Raw genomic sequence first — 22,573 nt, 5'->3', positions numbered from 1 at the left:
GGACATTGTACTTTAAGGGGATTATGATAAACTAAAGTAAAAACTGATGAGGAGAGCAAGTAAACAAAAACTTGTTTTTCAAAATATTGAAAAGATTGGGGATGGCAAAGATGAAACATTTATAAAAAAGAATCACTGTCGGCAATAGTTAAAGGACAATATTTTGGAAGAGGAAATTTCTTTCTTTTCTGCTCTTCAAACAAACAAATAAAAGAATAAAGATGAATAAATAAAAATAAAATAAATACCCATTTTTGTAGCAATTTAAAAATATTTTTAACCATGTAGAACCTTCTAACAATGGAATGAGTTGGCATTAGGATGCTATGCCTCTTTTGTTGTTGAAAATATTCAAGCAGAGTCTGAATTACCATCCATTCCATGACTCATTCATTCAATAAATATGTATGGAGAACTTACTATGTTCAAGGCACTGTGTTGACACTATGGGAGAGGCAAAGTTAAATCAGACTGAATTTTTCCCAGATAGTGGAACTAAGACTTAAACTGAATAACCAGAATACAAGGAAAGAAAGGAAAAGTGCCCTAGGTGATGTGCAGATAACTTTGTATGGGAGCCCTGAGGGGGAGGCGTGACTCCCAGTTCACTGTTGCAGAAGGAGTGTTCTCTTATCATCTACAATCCAGTCTCCACAAAGAAAGCAGTTCACATTACATTTCTGATCAAACCAAAAATTTTCAACAGTTTTTCATTGCACATGGAATAAATCCAGAGCCATATTGCTGGCTTCAAAGGTCAGATGTGACCCGACTTCTGTCTGTGTCCCCAGCCTCATGGGCACCAGCTAGAGTAGTCTTTCTGTTTCTGGAACACACTGACTTCCTCGGGCCTTTCTCTGTGTCCGTTCATCTGCTGAGGGCTCAGCTTAGTGTGGCTGATGATTTCTTATTTTCCAATTTTAAGCTCCCATGTCATTTCTTTCATGAGGCCATCCTTGAGCACTCTATCTAAATTAGCTGAGGGGCTTCTTTTACCCTCCACCTCTCTATGCTATCACCATTTTATTTTCTTCCTAGTACTATCAAAATCTGAAATTGTCCTTTCTTTGCTGGTTTATTATATATTATCTATTATCTGTCTTTGTGTGTCTTGTTTACTGCTGTGTCTCTAGCATCCAGATTAGAACAAAGCCTAACAAATGATAGACATAAAATAAATACTTTTGAAGGTAGAATGAATAAAGAGTTTTTTGCATAGGTTGGGAATTTAAACAAGAATCTGTAATTCCTTCTATCCCATATCTTATGATATCAATTATCAATGTTAATTTCTTTTAGCTAGGTCAGCTGTTTTATCACACCTGGAATTTTAGTGCTTTTCTCTTGATCTATAAACATTCTCACCAGCTTTCAGGCTCAAATGAAGATGTGTCTGTAGGTGATTCTTTTCTAGCTTTTCTGAATCATGATCAACTTTTTCATTTTATAAACTCCTAACATCTTTATAAACTGTCATACCTTTCTACATGTTATTTGACATTACTTTATAGCTGCTTGTTGTTTGGTGGACACAGGATTGCCATAGGATGGCACTGATCTCTATTTAAATGTTTTGTGAAAGAGTAGCAAGATTCCTAAAGAAGCAGAAACAAAAACTTAGATTATGAGAAAATAAATCTCACCCTCACAGTCCCTTCCACAACACACGGATGATGGCACTGAGCTCATAGCATCTCTGGTGAAGAGGTAAACCCAGGTCAGAAAGAGATTCTTGCTCTTCTCCAAGGCTCCCCTGAAGTATAAAGATGTGTGAGTGCCAAATTCATGTGAGATTATTCATGCAGGAAAAAGGAGGTGGAGAGGGATCTACCAAAAGACATCAGCAAATACATGTAACCTGAATCCATTTGAAGGGCAAAACCGTATTTCTGCCAACATCTTCAGGACAGAGCTTACCCAATACCAATGTGCAACACAAGCTGGACTCTTTGAGGGACTATGTTTGCTGATTTCAAATTAAGAAGGAGGAGGAGGCAGAGGAGACAAGAGATAAATCAAGATAAGCCACAGTCTGTCAGAAAGGAAGAGAACAAAATATTTCCTTAGGGAAAATAGATTAAAATGGCAAAATTTATTCAGGCATTAAATACCCACCAAAACAACTTTTAAAAGCAACCTTGATGACATTTTGTCAAAGTAAAATGTGGCCACAAATGATCACTTATGGTAGATTTACTTTTTCAAATAATATTTTCATCATTTTATAACCCCTTGAATAGTGGTTTCTAAGGCTATGCTTTTTTAAAATCTTGGTTCTTTCCCATGTTATTCCATAGCATCACTTTTTGTCTTCCTCAGTGAGGTGTTTTTTTTTTTCTGAATATGTTTTTGGGATCTTCTCCAACCTTCCCTCCCACATGGCTAATTAAAGTTGTGTCTTACATTTTCTAGATAAACATTAAATTAATCTTGAAATCACTATTTGTAGAAGTAGTGGGGGTAGTGTCTCGAGGGCTGTATCAGAGATGGGCGTGGCTTTCACAAACCGAGATACCATCAGAAAAAGTGCGAATGTAAACAGGATCCTAATGTGCTGGTTGGGAAGTCATCTTAGTCTCCTTCTAACGTTTCTACCATTTTCACAATTCTATCTGAACACACAGAAAATGTTTCATCAAATTTGTACCTTGTTTTGCATTTCTTTGTCTACCAAATAAATACAAATCTGTGGCTTAGCATAGAGATTACTGCTGTGAGGAAGGGCAGGGGGGAATTTTAGTCTCAGTTCCTTAAGAATATTGCTGATGGACCCCTCCATTCATATCAGAGACTCCAAAGTTTTTTTCCTCAAACTTCACAAGAAAGAAAATCTTAAATATAATCCCCAAACAGTTTTCTTGGATACAGGCAGGATATAAATTATAAATGAATTCAAAATAAATAGCTCATGGAAAATAAGCTGTACTCTTAGAAATTACAAAATGAGATACTGGAGTACTAACATCTCCTTTGCTGATTGGTAAAAAAACTGAAAAAGCAATGGACTAGTCCATTTTCTCTATAATGTTTGGCTCTATGCAGGAAAAAAACAAAGCCCTAATAAGTCAACATAAATACTCTGGGTCAGTTTGGAAGGAATACACTTTAGTAGATATGGTTATATCAGATTATTATAGATCGATTAGACAGCTCTGTAGAAAAATATAGCTCCCTTTACTCAACTTTGGGGTTTCTCACACTTGCCTGGTGATAACCATGAGGCTTCTTTGAAGATTCTGCTTTGATGGGTCTGGACTAAGACATAGAAATCTCTATTTTTGAGAAGCAGTCCTAGAAATTCCTTGGGATCAGACTAGTTTGAGTAACCCTGCTTTGCAGTGCAAGAACCAGTAACCTTCTCACTTAACTTGTTCCTAAGATTCTCCTACTAAAAAGAGACTCTTTAGCTGTCACAAGAATTCTGGTTTGTTTGAAAATCACAGTTCTCCAAGAAAAACAAAATCTTGGTAAATCACTTATAGCTTTGTTTGTGTAAATGAGCACCACCACCCACACCCACCTCCCTGCAGCCAGTTGCTTTGTGTAAACTGAGAAATACTATTCCTAACACCACAGCTGCATCAGACTAGACATGACTCTTTCAAGATAATCACTTTTAATGCTTTACTTGAAATATCATCTACTGGCTTTACCTTTGCATTTAAACAGCTCAAATTTTTTAAAAATAAAAAGTGAAACAGCAATTTATGAGTACTTAGATATAAACACATCTGTGGGCATAGTCTTCAGAGATCAGAAGGACAGAAAGGAAGACAGGGTGGGAGGTCTTCTTGAGGTCCCCTCCTCACCCCTCTGCTCCATCCTCAAGCACAGCAAGATAGCTTTCTCCACTTCCACAGCATCCTTTATCCTCCTGTGTAGTTTTCCACAAAAGAGTCCGTTGGGGATCTTCAGCTTCCTATTCTCTCTAAGCTTCCTCCACCTATTCACAAAACCCCTTCGCAGGGCACTTTAGCCATTTGTCCTCCAAGCGTGTTGTCCTTTGATAATGTTGTTCTGTTCCTTTCTGCTACTGGCCCTACCTATGTTCTGCCATAGGTAAGTGACTCCTAACGAGTACTGTAAGCAATAGATAAGCACCAACTATTATCAGAGGGAGTATTATCATACTTTGTATTTGAAATCATGAAATCTTATCTTTGCTTTCTTACAAGCATACCATTATCTTCATTTTCCACATGGGGAAACAAACCCAGAAAGATCAAGTGACGGCCTCCTTCAAACCAGCAGCAAGCCTAGAGCTGGTGCTTATACTGTTCTGCTTCATTGTCTTCTCCAGGTACCCCACATGCCTGTTGTTAAAATATTATTTTATTCAAGAATTATTTGCTCTTTCCTCCAGATCATTAATAAAGACATTAAACAAAACCAGGCCTCATGCCGACCCTATAGTCAACACATTGCCCTGAGTCATTAGGGCTTGTCCGCCAGCCAGCTCTCAGTCTGTGGGACAAAGCACACAGCCAAGCCAATGCCAATCAGGTCAGCAAATAAGATTCATTGAGACACTGTATCAAATGCATTACAAAAATATAAATGTGTGTGTGTCAAGGTACATTCATTGTGCTCACTAAGTTTTTAATTCTCTTGAAAATGCCATCAAGACTATCTGGTGCTGTTTGTTTATAAACCTGTCCTTTTATAACCGGGCTCTTATAGCTCTTTCGACTCAATTACCCTCCCAGTGTTTCAGTCTTAACAGTGGTCCTGTTATTTTTTAAAAGGACTGATTTCACAATGGGAATTCAAGTACAGATTCCATTTTCCAAGATGATTATGAATAAAATTAACAATAATTAACCTCATGGAAGAACACTAGGCCAAAGAGAAATGTGGGCATCTTAGCAAGTGTCTTGGGACCATAGTGAGGATTTCTGATTTCCAGTTCTCCTCCTTTGAACTAAACAGCATGATTTCAGGACCAAAAGTACAATGCCTGAGAAAGAGCTCAGAGAACTGCACTTGTAATTGCTTCCTGCAAATGGAACAACTCCCATTCACATGTATGATTTTTTAGACTTGTTTTTCTATGGCTTCCACTACTTTATTTTCTTGTACTTAACTGATGCATATGAACCTTTGTTGAAATACTATAAAACTTCACCTACACATTTTTCTACCTGTTTAAGCCATTTGTTTTATAGAACTCTCCTATCTTTTAGTGAAAATTTGAAATGTCATAAAAGTCAAGGAAATTCTATTTAAACCAAAGTCAAAGTGGTCTCCTGATGACTGCCCCAAAGCGTTTTTTATATGAATGGAAATTGGGTCAGCTAGGAACTAAATTAATAACCATCACATTTCCCTAACCACAATTGCACAACCTTATGTGCAATATATTCACAGCTGAGGATTTTACTATTGACTTCCAAAAAAAGTGCTGCACATACAGTTTGTGGCCTGCCTTAAGAAAGATGCCTTCTGGGAGGTCTTTTTACTTTTACTGTTGGTGTGAGTCATTTCACCAGGACCATATACACTGTACACATAGGAGCAACACAAGCTTTAAAACTGCAATATCCACTAACTAAATGGTCTTCCTGGAAAATAATAGCTAATTTAAAATATGGATATCATATATAAAGCTCTCTGCTAATCAATGGCACTCCTCTTTGGAGTGGCAGCAATGATATATATAGTATTTTGATTTATTTATGAAAATTATATTATATGATATTTTAAAGCATTTGAAATTTTCATGGGAGGGAAATGAGCTATTAGCATTGGGTGAAGAGCATTGGGTGAAGAGACCATATATTTAAAGGGACTCCACAACTTTAACTATACTTTTTGAAATACAGAAAGAATCATTTTATATGTATAATACTATGAACTCACTTCTTTATGATAATCACACATATAGCAGCAATTATGAATGAATGTTTAGTAGTACAATTGATATGAAATGATATTTACATTCACAGAAAATGCATGACTCAGATTCAAAGAGGCATTTGTGGAGTCCTGTCCCATCTGTTGAGCTTGCTTTTATGCCTGAAGGACATTCTGAACAGGCAAGTTTATAGTTGTTCTAGATTGAGAGAGACCAGGGTGCTTAATTATTAGCAATGACTGTGTGTGTGTTTTCCTTTAAGGATATCAGCTGCTGCAAGAACAGACTTGCAAACCTTCTCTGAGTTTACTCCTATGTGGCAATGAAATAGCTTTCTCTAAACTGATTATTTTGAGTGGCACTATGTCATCATTTTTCTTAATTATTGAAATATACAAATTAATTATTCATGTAACTATTTTAAATGCAAAGGTGAAAGTAATATAGAAATTGATATCAAGATGTGACTAAGAATGTAATTTACATTCTTAAATAACACAGTTTTGCTATTGATTAATATATGTTTACAAGTTTCATAAGGGTATGATGTGGAAAGGAAAGTGACTTACATGTCATGTGTTGTGAGTAGGACTATCTTATGAAAGAGTAAGAGCTAATATTTTTTACAATTTCCTTGTTTTTGCTCTGTGCTAATTATATTATATACATTATTGTATCATTTCAGCTCCACAACAACAAATCTCTGAAGCAAAGTCTATTATTATTCCCATTTTACAGATGTGGAATATAAGGCACAGAAAGTTAAAGTAATTATACAAAGGAAACAGCCTAAAAGCAAGATCTAACACAAGCAGTCTTATACAGAGCTCTCGCCATTGAATTCATGCTACCCAAAGATAATATAAGTTAGTGATTCTCGGACGTGGGTTGAGGTCAGAGTCACCTGGAAGGTTCATTAAAACACAAATTGCTGGACCTCACCCCTGCAATTTCTAAGACAGTAAATCTGGTCTAAGACCTGAGAACTTGCATTTCTAATAAATTCCTAGATAATATATGATGCTGCTGTCCTGAGGACAGCACTGAAACCCACAGATGTAACTGATTCTGGAAGTCAGAACAATTTAGATGTGCTGTGGGATTTCAGGATCTAAACATGCTACTATGTGACTGGAGAGAGAAAAGGGGGCAATCAGACAATAAGGTAGAGAGCAAAGCAAGATGTTCAGGGAGAAGGAGTCTAACTAAGGAAGAGGAAAGGAGGAGCTAGGGGCTTGTGTCAACTCAACTCTGTTGTCAGGACAAGAGAACGGGTGGGAAATCGTGCTAGGAAAATAGATGTCCAACCCAAAGAGGGAACTTTAAAAAGGAGCACTGAAAGTGCCACAGTAATTTCTGCTTAAAAATTCAACCCTGAGAAAAATATTTGACTTTTCGAAAGCATAATGATATAGAAAATCATTAATCTGGCAAAGGCATCAATCTGGGAGACAGAAAATGACATTCAGCCCTAAATTGCTGGTGATCCCATGGTAGCCACTTTTCCTCTCTGAGCCTGTCTCCTAGATCTGCAACTTATTTATTCTGGATCATCTAGAGTCCTTTCTTATGTTACTTGATGGGGATAGGTGGTTGTGACTTTCCAGCATATTTGCTTTATAAATTTGCTTCTGTCTTTCATCTACATAGCTTATAAACTGATCATGCCATTTAAAGTTAGAATGGAGACATATGAACATTTGTTAATGATTTCTTATTAAAAGAGGTGACATTTACATTTTTCTCTGGTTTTGATGTGAGCCTTAGGGAGCACTGAAGTTAAATTGTGGATTACTTTAGCAGCCAGGAGAGAGAGATCACTTTGTGTTCGCTGCTCACTGGGCCTGCCTCCCGGGTGGCAGTCCGAGGAGGCCGTCAGGACAGTCAGTGGGAGAAGTGAGGTGCCCCAGGTTTGTTTTCTTGATCTTAATTGATGGAGGCCACTCAAGGGCATGTTTCATTTACTCTCAAATTAAGATGGCGTGCAATGTCTCCTGCTCATCCAATTCTTAGTGTTAAAAAATAAAGGCACTTTTTAAAATCAGTGGGAGAGGGATATGCATTTATTTCCATGTGTGGGTCTCAGGATGATTTAAGAAGGGGACATTCCAGGCCAAGGAGACAGCAGAGGGACATCAGGGTGCCTGTGTTCCTCTTGACCTCACTCTTTTAGATGCCCTCTTCTCACCCAGTGGGCTGGGAGAGAACCTTCCAGTCTCCGTTTCGGTACTGTTTTAACCAGAGTCCGAAAGTCTGTAGCGGCGGTGCTTGAGCCGTCCTTTGAGTTTCTCAACCACAGCCTCCTGTTTCCAGCTCTACGTTCAAATTTTAATATATAGTGAGGCAGACTAAATGGAATCATGGCAATGATTGCATGGTACTTTTTGTAGTACAGGGGGTTCATGCTACTTTTCGGATATTCATTTTCAAAGATAAAAACTGTTATCTAAGACACAGGACGTGCCTTGCTCTAGGTCAGCCAGTGAGGGGGTAGCTGCGGTAGAAATGGACCCTGGGCCACCTGTCCTTCGCCGAGACCCTCTGGTATACCACTTCTCTCAGACTTCGCTGCCGACCCAGGTTCTCCCTCTTTGTTTCCTGCTTGCACACATACTTCCCCAAACCCTCACGTACTGTCATACACTCAGTCATTCGTGCACGTGCTTCACTGTCACACAAACACACTCATAGCCAACACACACGTTCCCTCACGTGTACTCCTTCGCTCTCGCACTCCCTCTGACACTCACAGATCGTCGGGAGCACCGGCACATGGGCTCCCAGTGTGGCCTGCTGTGGGAGGCCCAACTCACCTACTCAGATTCCTTGAACTGAATCAAAGTGATCCGTGCAGGACTGGAGACCAGGACTTCACCTGCCTGGGAGTTCCCTGTGGAGGCCCTGGCTCCAGTTTGCCTAGTGCCGGGTTAGGTGGCAGCCAGTGAGGAACAGAACTTTCTAGTGAAAGCAATCAGGAAAGGAGCCGATGGCAGGATTCTAAGATGAATTGGTTGGAGGGGAGTTGATGTGAGGGAATCAATGACTACAAGAGAGTGAACTTTAAAGATAAGAATCCAATGGTTCAATAAGACCAAGGTCCAGAAACAAAATCCAGGTACCTTAAAGTGAAGTGACCAAGAGCAGGTGGACAATATGGAGGTTTCTGTGATATCAGAGGTTAACTAGGGGAAAGGGTGCTCTCCCAAAGCTCAACACCAAGCATGAAGGAAGATGGTTTGGGTTCAGGTTTAACTGGACTCTTTACCAGGCGACCTTCTTTACTCTATTCTGTGGCACTTCTGGCATTTAGGGTCTTCACCTCTTCCTTACACAAAGGGGCAAAGGTGACTATTACTAAGCCACACAATGGCAAAACTTAAAGCGGATGGATTTTATAATTAATTCCTTTGGAGCAATAACTATAGATCTACCCTCCACACCCCAATGGCAGTCTGACAAGTGTCACCCAGGTGAGATGGAGTTTCCTGAAGGTGCCCTGAATGCTGCTGGACTAACGATGAAGCCTCTTAGGAAAGCACCTGACATCTGGTATGAGAACAATCTAGAACATATTCTCACAACCTCCCAGAAGCTGAATATCAGGTTTATCCAGACTTGGATCACAATGATCCCTGTACACAGATTCATTAATCAACAAATTGTCAACAATATGCAGATAGGTGAGATAATTACTTGGCATATCTATCACCTTCTCTCGTTATGTAGCCTAATTTACGTCTAGGCAAAGGGGCTGGGCACAGGCCAGGTGGGATTTAAGCAGAACAGGGCATGAAAGGACACTGCCTCAACTATAAACTCTACCTCTTCCCAGACATAGACATAATCTGCTATAACCAAGGGTGTGACTATTCCTTTACCAATCATAAAGCCAAAAGTCCCTCCTATAATAAGTGTATTTACATTCTACTTTTCAATATACTCTCCTAAAGAATGTTTTTAATAAGAGGCTGCCTAAAGACAAAAATAGAACTACCAAGTTTCAGCTCAGTTCCATACATGGGCAATGAGTTTGCAAATATAGAGGTCTCACATTTTGTCATGAGAAGGTATAGAGGCCTCACATTTTGTCAACAGACCTTTTAGAAATTAAAAACAAGCACCATTCCCTATGGAACTTGAACTTTATTCTAAACCAACATCTGAACTATTTGCCAGTGAACACTTTATATTTTAAATGTTTAAAGCAATACACTAACTTGTATTTTAGGATTGACCTGATTCCTGATTTTTGTCTCCACACAAACCTTCTCTTAAGATTAAATTATGATATGTCTCTTCTTTGATCCCTTTTACATCAGATGGATGGTGAGTCACTTCTCAGTGTTTACTTTATCGTATCATGATAACAAAATATTGAAATGGTTTTGTTTTACTGTTCAGGCTTTTTCAAAGAAGTAATTCTAATGCCAAATGAGTATTATAAACACCAAAGCATTTTATCAGTTGTTAACATATTGATCACAATATATCAATCTCTAAGAAAATCACCTGTCAACAAGTGAATAAAACAACCATCAATTGTGGAATTAATTTTTAATTGGCATGTTAAACCTATATAACAATCAAAAATATAAACAGCATGTTTCTATGTAGTGTTCATTGGATATAATTATTTTCTACAGCATCTGATAAGTTATTGTTGCAACTCATATTCACTGTTCTTGTTTTGTTTCTTTATATTGCCAAAACATATGCTATTGACCGTATAAGGCAAAAGGTCCCTGTGTATAGAATACCACATGGTGAACCCTTGCATTTCAATTAAAACCAGATCTCTTGACATCTTTCTGCATCTGAGCCCCAGCCATATGAGGGTAACTCTGTCAGCCTCCCTGATTCTTGATCAGTGTAAGCACTTCTATTCTTAGACTATGAAATATGTGCCTTAGGTGTCGAGGGAAGAATTACTGGCTTGTCACAGCTGCAGCCTGGTGGGGAGTACTTTGTGTGGTCTTTGAGGCCACCTTTTTTGTCTTCCTTCCCAGCTGTGCACCTCTGAGTGAGAGATGAGGTGTACCCCAGGCTCATCACTCCTCTTTGTGCTCTCACTAAGCAGGGAGGGTTAGGGAGAGCATAGAAAAGAGACCAAACAATTGTTCCTTTTAGGTTGCTTAGAAAGAAATCAGAGGCCACTAAATAAATGAATCATGCTTTGGGAGTTGTTGTACCTGGCTGATAACTATATTTGAGTTAAAATTAAGTAATTTTATGGGAAAAGAATCTGAAAACTGTTAGGTAGACAATGACAGGGGAAAGAAACAAAATAGCCGTTCATTTTTATTCACTGTTGATTAAACTGGAATATAGTCACTTGATGACCTCCAGACCTGTTTAAATGGTGAAAGGACATTTTTTCAGTATTTTCAAACCAACAAAAGATAAATTTTTGAATTTCTGCACCAGATTGTGGTTTAATTTAAATAGTCTTAACTTAAAAAAACCTATTTTTTATTAAAGTCCATTGCTGTCAGAATTAATCAGAAGTAATAAAAGGATAGGTGTAAAGTGAGGAATGAGAATTTTCATTTGGATTAAAAATAAAAGAATAAGCTGAATTCTTATTGCAGGAACCACTACTAACATGTTCTGTGCCATCTGAAGCCAGGAGTTACACTTCCACTTATCCTAACTCAGACTGCTAGTTCATCTTAGAGATCATCATGAAAAAACCCCAGTCTCCTATTTCTAGTTACTTCGAGGAAATGGCCATTATTCATTTTGCTCATTAAAGAGTCTAAAATACAGTTTCTGCAAAATCAAAAAAGGTTAAAATGCCTTCCAGCTTTTCTTAACTCTTTGCGATAGTTTACATTTGGATACCATTTCAAAAGATTGTACAAACCAATATACCCACTACTAGTACAGAGGAATCAAATATATAACAGATTACTAATGATAATAAAAGTGTCCTTAGACTTTAGCAGCAATCTTTGAAGAAAAATTGTTCTAACTCAATTAGTTGATTAAGTTTGCCCTGGTAGCTGAAATTTAATTTTATTTTTGTTAGAATACACATAACTTTCAGAAATAGAAAATTTCATTTGCTTTTACTATTAGATGAAATAATATACTTTAGGTTCAAGCTATTCATTCAAAGACCACTTTTGTCATCATTCAAAGGAGAATTTTTTCCAGATACCCTGCACCTGTTTTCACAACCATGACACAATGAAAAATTTCTTCTGCTTAACATTAGATGCTAAGCAGAAATATTACAGTATGCCAGCTATAAAATTGTCAGTCAAGCAAACATTGCAAATGTTTGGTAATCTGATAACACTTAAAATTACCAGTCATTCTCTGATATCTAGCAATCAATGCTAAGACATTTAATTTAAGCAGAGTCATGCTTTTTATTGTGTGAAATCAGAGATGTGATGGAAAAGGTCTGAAATCTCAACATTTCCCACTGTTTCATTGGGGTTCTTGTTTGACTCCCTTAATCTCTTTATTGGAAGCACTCTGTCGTGACTGGCCATGTTCACAAAGGTGGAAAAAGTTTTATCAACAGCATCAAAGGACTCCTCTCAAGTGCTAATATAGAAATTATTTTGTAAAAAATGCATTTTCACTTCTTTTTACATAAAAAAGTGTGATATCTTACCCAAGACTTAAAATTGTCTTGTGACTTTGGTCCTTAAATGGCTGATTTAATTTATTTATTCTTGCCAAATATAAAAAGGCAACATACAAAGGATGTGCACCATTTGTAAACTCTGTTTTTAAAAGCTGCTTGGTAAGGTGTGGGGGGTAGAGATTTGGCAGAATTATTCATCCTCATGGCCTGGATGGGAATACATGGAGAGCTTGTGTGTGTGTGTGTTCCTTTGAATACTCATTTTGAATCTGTCTTAAGCAGTCCCTCAGCAATAAAACAGAAAGTGGACTGTAGAAAGCAGTTCCCCTTACCTTGAATCTAAAGAGGTACCAATATCAGGATTATACACTGAAGCAATACTTACAATGGAGTTTGGTGCTGTGTTTGTTATTATCTGTACATGTTCCAATAGATTGCATGTGACCATGATAAAGAAACAGTCTTAAATAGCTAAACAAAGGAGTAGTCATTTCAGTTTATGTTTGAACTTCCACTCTTCTGTACAAATCAAACAAAGTGGTATCCAACTGCTTATTTACTCCAGCTCTAAAAGTTTTATCATATACTTCTCTGCATATCTATAGATATATTATATAAACCATTGTAATATGAGAAAATTGAGGTTTCAATTGCATCAGAATCAGGAAATACAGGGTTAGGATTGCCAAAGCAATTTAAACTTGGACTCCTTTCCTCATTATCAGCAGTATAATAGTGCCTTTCATTTCATGAACTCATAGTTACCGTTTATGTTATAGTATGCGCATCTGGTTATGGGTGACAAACAAGAGGTAAATCTGGGGGGAAAAGTTCTTCCTTAGGATTGTAATATATTCTAATTCATCATTTTTCACTTACAATCCACAAAGAGTCCAAGTCTGAGACAGCTGTGTGGCTCTTTCCATGGAATGTACCAATCCTAGTACCTACAGTATATCACATGGAGCACAATCACTGAGTTGAATCAGATCACTGGAATCAGAGGAACCTCTTAAATATTAATAAGTTTTTTTTGGGAAATATATGGAATTATATCTAATCAGAAAAGAAAGCACTCAAAGAAACGTTAAAAAATATAAAAAAACAAGAAAAGAAAAATAACATTTTACATTTTGCTTTACATCCTTCCTACCCTTACAGATGATTCTACATTCCTATTTTACAAAATAGACACACTATTCAAATAGTTTGTAGGCCACCTCTTTCAGTTGTTAAGATTTTTGACCATTTTTCCACCACAATAAATATTTTTTACAGCATAGTTGTTTAAGGCTACATATTTCATTGTATGGGTGTAAAATCATTTGCTTAACTACCCTCCTATTTTCAGGCTTTGTAAAATGTACCATTTTTATGTAAAGCTATGTTATACCAACTTTTTTATAGAATTTTTTAGAATTAGGCTTTTTAGTCTGGGAAAACCAAAATTTTAAGGTTTTTGATAGCTATTATTATATTGCCTTTCAGAAAGTCTATCCTACACTGATTTTTATTCCCAGCACAATATTCTTTTTTTTTTTTTTTTTTTTTTATTGAAGGGTAATTGACAACAGTATTACATTACATTAGTTTCAGGTGTACAACACAGTGATTCAACATTTATATACATGATAATTCTAGGTACCAGCTATCACCATACCAAGTTGTTACAATATTTTGACTATATTCCTTATGCTATACATTACATCCCGGTTACTTATTTATTTTACAATTGGAAGTGTGTTTATATATATATATATATATATATATATATATATATATATATATATATATATATATATATATATATATATATTTTGTGAGGGCATCTCTCATATTTATTGATCAAATAGTTGTTAACCACAATAAATTTCTGTATAGGGGGGTCAATACTCAATGCACAATCATTAATCCACCCCAAGCCTAATTTTCATCAGCCTCCAATCTTCTGATGCATAACGAACAAATTCTTACATGGAGAACAAATTCTTACATAGTGAATAAGTTACATGGTGAGCAGTGCAAGGGCAGTCATCACAGAAACTTTTGGTTTTGTTCATGCATTATGAACTATACACAGTCAGTTCAAATATGAATATTCATTTGATTTTTAAACTTGATTTATATGTGGATACCACATTTCTCTATTATTAATATTTTTAATAAAATGCTGAAGTGGTAGGTAGATACGAGATAAAGGTAGAAAACATAGTTTAGTGTTGTAAGAGAGCAAATGTAGATGATCAGGTGTGTGCCTGTAGACTATGTGTTAATCCAAGCTAGACGAGGGCAATAAACATCCATGTATGCAGAAGATTTCCCTCAGAACATGAGGGGGGAGGCTCTAAGCCTCACCTCTGCTGCTCCCCATTTTCTCACCAGCTGGCCCCCTGCGACTGTGCCTGTCTTAGGTTGTTCCTCCCTTGAGGAATCTTACCCGTCTCTGGCTAACCAGTCATCTTCCGGGGCCATACAGGGAAATGTTAAGTTGGTAAGTGAGAGAGAAGCCTTATTGTTTGAAATGGTTAGCTTTTTACTTCTTTGGATATTTATGCCCTGTGGCTTCTATGCCCAGCATTTGTCTTGAGGTGTCTTTACCACTTGGAAGAATTATGATACTCGGTAAATTCGACATGAGGCACGAGTTCTATTTAAAGGTTGTGATTAGGTAGGAAGAAGAAAAGCTATAGAAGTAGCAGGCAGAAGAAAACCTGGGAAGATTGATTATTTCTTTGACATATCTTCTTGTAGAGTAACTTCAGCATGGATAGGTTTTAAACTACTAATTAAATTGTGCACACACATTAACATAATAGGAATATAGTTACCTAACCAAAGCATACCTGTAATTACCAGCCATCTCCAGTGAAACCAAGAAAACCAGTTAGGCACCTTAGGCATTTGTGAAAACTTATCTATGATATGGTGGATATTGTCCGACTGAACTTAAACAGTCTGAGAGAATTCAGATAAACTAGAACAACCCATTCCTGGGGACTGTTCATATCCCATATGTTCTTTTCCCTGCACAATATTCTTTTAAGTGGAACTGTTTATGGAAACTTCTAAGCTTCTATTTTACTAAGAAACATTTTTTAGATAAATTGAACAGTTATGTCTTGCCCTATGTTATAAATATAAACAAAAGCAATGAAAATAACATGTAGGCTTAACCTTTTATTCTTATACTAAATGGGGGCAAATTTGAAGTTACAACTTAAGAATGTACTTTTTTCTTCCATGTTGATATGATTTTACTCTCTGCCTTAATAACCTGACCATTAAGCACTCACAAAAATTCCCTTCAGATTTGTGAAGGTTTCATTGCGGTTGTGTCATTTCTCATTTTCTACACTGAAGGTCGCATAAGGAGATTCACTTTCTTCTTCAAGTTACCTAAGCCAGTAGAACTAAGCCAAAAGTGTGTAGTTTGGCCAAACTATCCAATATCCTGTTGGCATGTGTTTGTACATAAACAGAAGTGAAGCAGGCAAGGAGTTTGGGCTTTGGTAGTGGAGAATGCCTTTGCCACCCCATTTGTCTACTAGTCCCTAAGTGATGAGAAGTGGCTCTGTCTTAACGGTGGCCCCCCTGTTCTCTCTCTCTCACTTCCTTTCTTCTGTCCATCTCTTTTATGAGGAAAGACTCAAAAGAAGGAATGCAATCAATGAGAAAGCACTCCCGTGCAGGTGGATGATAAGCAGCTGCTGCCTGGTGCCCAAAAATGCACAGATCAGGCCCAGCCTTGTTTTGCTTGTGAGCTCAGATGGATCACAGCCTTTGGCATAATCGCTTAGGGATAATGTTTCTTTTTTTGTTAACTTTTGAATCTCTCGATAGAAGAACAGATAGGGAGGGAAACTTGGCCATACAGTGGTTCAGGGAGGGTGAATGTTTGCATTTGCCAACACATGCATGCCTCCACCCACATTTGCGGAGTTATCAGAAACTGATCAAATATGAAATAAAGTGACAGGTAACTAAATGGTCAAGAATATAGAACACAGAAAATATAGTGCAGTATTTGAGATATTTTTATGGCCATGATTTATTATCCATTGGTGATAAATACTATCCTTACTCCATTTATTTGGTAGAGAGTAGCTGAGACACACAGATTTATAAAACCTAAATCTGATTTTTAAGCTGATGATCCATATTTCTGGTTAAGTGCCTACATTGGTATCCCTATACATTTTTTTGAAAAATAGTATTTTATTTCCCTTTTTCTTACATTTCAGACAAGTTCCCACATTTTCTTTTTTATTAAGTGTGGATGGATTCCAGCCTTCTCACCCTGGTAAAGAAGGCAGATTTTTCAAGCTTATAGCAACTGTTTCTCTAATTACATTTTAATGGAGTGCACATTGTTGGTTGGTTTTTTGCTTCAGCAGCATTTTAACCCTTACAATCAGTTGGTCTTGACTCAAGAAAGCCAAATCATTCAAAAGCCAGCAGTTTCCTCAGGCTCCAGTCCTCTTCCTGGAAATACAGGCTCAGAAAAGCACAAGTGTGCACACATACACACACACTCACACACAGACTCACACTCACACCTGCACCTGGGAATCCTAGACACTCAGTAGCCTACAGCAACATTCCCCAATATATGAATTCAAAAGGCTCCATAAGAACACCACACACACTGCGCGTTTTAGTTTCATTGTTTTGGTGGTGGTAGTGGTGGGGGTTGATTTCTGTTGGACCCCAGGTGCAGATGCACAAATTAATCACGTTCAGTTCTTTGCTCTCAGTCACCAGTAATACTGATAAGGCCCCTTGAATTTATGTATTTATTTCTTTTTGGCTCCATTTTTTTCACCCCACATAGATAGCCACGCTACTGGGTGTAATATATGTCTTTTATTTCCAAAGGTGCTTTAATAGGACCTTTGATAAGTTTGTGCTATCATTTTGTTAACTTGTAAGTGAACCAAAACATCTACTTCTTTCAGCTTTTATGTGTTTCAAAGTGCAACTTGTGTCCCCACCTGTATTAAAAAGTCTCTTCCTCCAATACTATCACTGTTCAAAATGAGTTAATCCTGCTGGGCGATTTCTCCAGCCAGTCATGCTCTACCTACTACTCTCCCAGAATGAGTCCTGCAGTTCTTTGCTTCTTTGCTCTTGCTTCTCTGCCAGCTGTCATCTTCCAGGACTTTACCAAAATACACAGAAAATTACACAAATTATTTGCATAAATACTGATGCATGGGTGGAGCCAGGAAGTTTCAGAGAGACTTTTCTTAACAAACCGTATTTGTCCTGACCTTTTTATTTGCATGTTCTTCCGTATCCGTCCCCTGCGTAGTGTGGTTTGTAGAAAGCATACAGACAAGGCTTATGTGTAACCTTGCTACGTGCTTGGGAAAACAGAAAAATGCACATTCTTGAATTCATTCTAATAATCATATTAAGACAGGAATAAACCTATTAGAAAAAAATCAAAGTAGTATTTAACTAAAAGCCAAATTTCCTAGAACTTAATTTTTTTCAATCTTACCAAAATCATGAGGGTCAATGTGGTCAAACAAGTCTCCACTGTAGACCTCTCCCCTCTTCTTCACTAAGCCTTCATTAACCCTAATTGGCTAGTTATTTGTTCATTCTCTATCTCCATCTTCCTAATACAAGTCGAGACTTAAGGGGGTACTCACCCATGGCCACACAGTTGTCAGGACTGGAATCTAGATTTTTGTAATTCCAAATTTCATGCACTAAAATTGATTCCTCAATAATTTACTACTATGGTTAAAACTTGGTTTGACATGATAAGTATGCTTACATTACTCTGCTGTCCTCATTTATGTAATACTCTTGGCCCATCCTGTGTGCCAGGTCCTGTACTAAACATTGAGGATGGAGGGATTGGAGAGAATAGTCTTCTCTAGCAAGCGCAGGGTCTGAGCAAAGCAAGCAGGGTGCCTACCTGTCCAAGCTGACATTCTTATTCAGGTGGTTTGGTAAAGTGCACATAAAAGGTGTCCCTAATGGGGGAAAAAAGAATAAGGAAGCCTAAAGAACAATGAATACAAAATGGAACCCCCATTTGGTTTATTGCAGCTCAAACTGCCTTTTGTCCAGAATGAGTTCCCATTACTAGCTGAAAACTCACCCCTGATTGATATCTCATATGTTAGACTTAATCTCATACTTTAGATCGATCATGATATACTAGCATGCATTTATCATGATTACCTGAAGTGATTATTTGGATTTTAGCATCCAGTTATTAATTGTATAGATATAAAAATATGATATTAGAATCTTTTTCTGACTAAAAGAGGAAGACTTCCTAAGATCCAGGTAATAATCTATTTGTTCCACACTTAGAAAAGCTATTCTTTGATAAAGCAAAAATGGATTAAAATCAGGAAAGTGCCATTTTGAAAGTTATATCCTAGAATTCGGTGTAGGCACTCTAGAACTTATTGTTAGTGAAGCCATAGTTTGTATTCATAGCCTTGTCTGATGCCACCTATCAGATCATCCTATGTTATAAGCAGCATCCTAACAAAATAGACATAATATGGAAACTAATACTGGTCAAGAGGCTTACATGGGTCACCTGCAGGTCACTCAACCACATGAGCAGCATTTTATGATTCGGTTCAGTGTTGCCCTGAGGTACACATTAACTTTAACTGAAGCGAATTGCTGAAGATTTCCTCAGGAATGAGTCCAGGCAATTTCCTTCTTTCTTCATTTGTAATGTGTTGACATTAATTAGTACCTAATTCCTGGAGTGTGTTCAGGCTTCAGTGACAGACAGAAAGGAATGATTTCTGAGCAGATTATGCAGACAGCCTCCTGGCGTGGTTCCAGAGGATGGAGGTACAGAATGTAGGTCACATTCCTCATTAGGGCCCAAAGATCTTAAAAAGAGAACAGGAAATGCTTCTACTTAATAGTAATAATCACATTTTCCTAAGAAACTCAAAATACTCTGGGTTATTGTGTAAGATCCATGAAGAGAAAAAAGGTAGAGTCATTTAATGACCATGTGTGATGTCTGAGCAAGCTCTTGTCAAAAGCAGGTCTGATTCCAAAATGCTCTTACTTTATGTTATTTTTAATTCATATATTTCTTCACATATCCCTATGCCACATCTGCACAAGCAACTTCTATGTTTCAATGTAAATGAGAATTCTGATGGGTAGCTTCATAACATCAGATAGGCGGTATTTTGGTTAAAGCCTCAGGAGATGAAGGAGTAGGATGGGGTATTTCATGTAGATTGTATCTTCATCTGATAAAAGAAATCTCCTTGGTCAGAGAGCTGTGATAGTCCTATGTCATTACAGAACTCTACTGGGAAATGTTATTAAAGGTTGCTCTCCTTATCAGATAGGTTAAGATCTTTATTTATAAAATATATTTGATTATTAGGAAGATGGAGATAGAGAATGAACAAATAACTAGCCAACGTCAGGGAAAACAACCAAACTGTGCTTTTAAAAAGTGAGTGTGAATACTACACAGATCCTGCATAATAATACAACAGTGAGCCACTTGGAGTAGTAGAAATACACACAGCAGCACAGATAGAACCTGAGAGAAACAAGGGAAAACCAACGGAGATTTATAATTGAGCCCCATTATGACAATTAAAAATGCATGTACAAAGGCAATACATATTTCAAAAAGCATGTACAAAGATACATAATAAAGACATTCAGTTATTTTTCAGAGGAAAGAAGGAAATAGTGATGGAAAATGGGGATGAAATAGACTAAAGAAATAGAGGACTGGTAATTATAATGAGCTAGGGGATATGTTCAGCTCAACTCTGCACCAAATTAAAAAAAAAAAATTCTGTGCCACATTAATGTCCAAAGCAGGATAAACAGCTTAGAACTTTTGGCTCCCAATTTTAATCTCATTCTGGACTTTATGATGATATTGTGAGGTCTGTTAACTAGGACATCATGAAAAATCTCCTTGCTATGTATACCTATGATTATTATTGTTCATGATATATTCTAAATAGACAAAGCCGTTTTATTACAAAAATGCTCTGAAGAAATATACAGGTCAAGAGGCCATCACTGCACTGTACACGTTGCCTTCTTAGATGTGATCTGAGCACACTTCCAAGTAGTAACAGAAGTAAGCAAATCTTTCAGTAATGCGATTTTCTTGCATTTCTTTCAGCCCTTCTTTCAGCCCCTTTAGCACACCATTTCTTAGAAAACTATTAGCTAAATTTGATCCACATTTAGGCAAATGCAAAAGTACTTATTACAGCCTTTCACTTCCCAGCCGAGATACTTAAATTCACTGATCAGAATATAGGCATTAAAGAAATGCACTGATATTTCAGTAACACAGTAACTGAGCAAATAGTCTCCTGTTATCTTCCCTTTAGCCCACACTCCAAGGCATAAGTGCCCATATTCACACATACTCTATAAGAATAATCTAACATTATGAATAATTTGCCCAGAGGAAGAGGAAATAGTGATACTATTAAAGCAAGTCTTCACAACAATTATGAAAATAGAATGTCCTACAAATTAATTTTAAAACAACTAATAGATATTTTAAGTACCAATTTTCATTTTGTGGGTTGGCTTTTTTTTACATATTTTGCATGTAAGTTTTCATATTTAAAAGACTTCAGAGTTTATGGATAAAAACATAATGCTTGTGAATACGTAACGATGAAGACCTCCAGCATGGAGCGCCCTTTCAGAGAAATCCGGAATATTGAAAATTTAGCAGATATGGTTTTTAAATAGTTGAGCTTTTGAAGGGGATGGGTAATCTATCATAATGGAACACTAACTTCACTTTAAAAGCATACATGTATGCTTGTGTTTTTGTGGCACCATTATGACTTTTACTCCTATATTGCTCTTTTGTGATCAAAGTGTGAAAATACCAGAGATAAGTAAAAAACATTTTGTTCCCTGTTAGTTTAGATTGTAAAACTATTTGCCATTAGATTTTTAATACAACATAAGAAGAAGGCTATTACCTGTCAAAAAAATGTAGGCTGTAGTGTGCACAATTTTTAAAATAACTTCTAATTACATGAGACTGGATTTGCTTTCTCCACAGTCCACTTCAAATGGAATGAATCAAAGAATTCATGCACTTATTGTTTGAAATGTCCTTAAACTTGTGGCTTATTCCTGAACAAGATTGATGGCATGACTGGGATGATGTGTGGATCAATCTAGTGACCTGCACAAAGTGAAAGATAGTCCCAGCATTACCTTCTCCCAGAAGTTGCAAGTTATTTTAGAGTGAGTGGATAAAACTCTGGGCCTTTCTCTTCTTTCTAATGCGGTTTAGCATATACAAATTCTTTCATTTAAATTACTGACACATCCCTTTAAATCCTTATTCATAAGAAAACCTGATTGTGCAATCAATCAAAAAATATTTATTAAGCACCTGCACTAAACCAATCATTGTTCTAGTCTCTAAAGATGTGTTTCTTAAAGTGTGGTCCCCAGATCACTTGCAAGTAGAAGTAAAACAGATAAACTGATAACCACTCCTCATCCCAGAAAAAATAAATCAGAATCTTAATAGGGTGGGACCCAGGAATTTGAATTGTTAAAAGTACTTGAAATTAATTTGAAAACCCCAATAAAAAATATAGTCCCTGCCATCAAGGCCTAATAATAGAAAGATGCAAATGCAGATAGGAAATAGCAGATCCAGACTTAGAGTCAATAAAATCTGAACAATGGTTTCTGTCACTTTTGGGAAAAATCATTTGATCAATGATGCTCTATTCTTATTTTCTCCTGACATGGCAAACACTGAAACCTCATGTGTTGCTATAAAAATGTTATTATCGCCACAGTAAGTAGAATTTTCTTGCCAATCCACACTGGACATGTAGCATAAGCACAAAATGCATCTTTGTTGTTTGAAGCTGCTGAGATTTGGGGGACTGTTTGTTACCACAGCATAACTAGTTTATCCTGAGTGATGAAGACACAACTTTACCCTATAAAGAAGATTGCTATCACACATCCTTTATTTCAAAGACAGACAAAAGTAAAAGAGAAGACCCAGAACATTTGGTCATTCTAAGGAGAAGAGAACTTATAAAGAACAATATTATAAATAACGACACTTAACTGACACTTTCCATGTTAGA

The 22,573-nt window shown here is 36.9% G+C and overlaps 2 long non-coding RNA genes across 2 annotated transcripts in view; one reads left to right on the top strand and one right to left on the bottom strand.

Annotated features, from left to right (window-relative positions):
* The window catches only part of LOC118932270 (uncharacterized), a 31,167-nt gene extending 22,448 nt beyond the window's left edge, over window positions 1–8,719 (bottom strand). The window contains exons 1-2 of the long non-coding RNA XR_005032680.2: window positions 8,668–8,719; window positions 1,644–1,753 (exon numbers count right to left, since the gene is read on the bottom strand). This is a non-coding gene — a long non-coding RNA (uncharacterized LOC118932270). The remainder of the gene's footprint in view (window positions 1–1,643; window positions 1,754–8,667) is intronic.
* Window positions 1–22,573, top strand: part of LOC118932370 (uncharacterized) — a 130,847-nt gene that overhangs the window by 29,032 nt on the left and 79,242 nt on the right. The gene's annotated exons all lie outside the window — the stretch shown is intronic.

The sequence above is a fragment of the Manis pentadactyla genome, chromosome 2 (assembly GCF_030020395.1).
Source record: "Manis pentadactyla isolate mManPen7 chromosome 2, mManPen7.hap1, whole genome shotgun sequence".
NCBI classification, from domain to species: domain Eukaryota; kingdom Metazoa; phylum Chordata; class Mammalia; order Pholidota; family Manidae; genus Manis; species Manis pentadactyla.
This window is presented reverse-complemented; position numbering and strand designations above follow the sequence as displayed.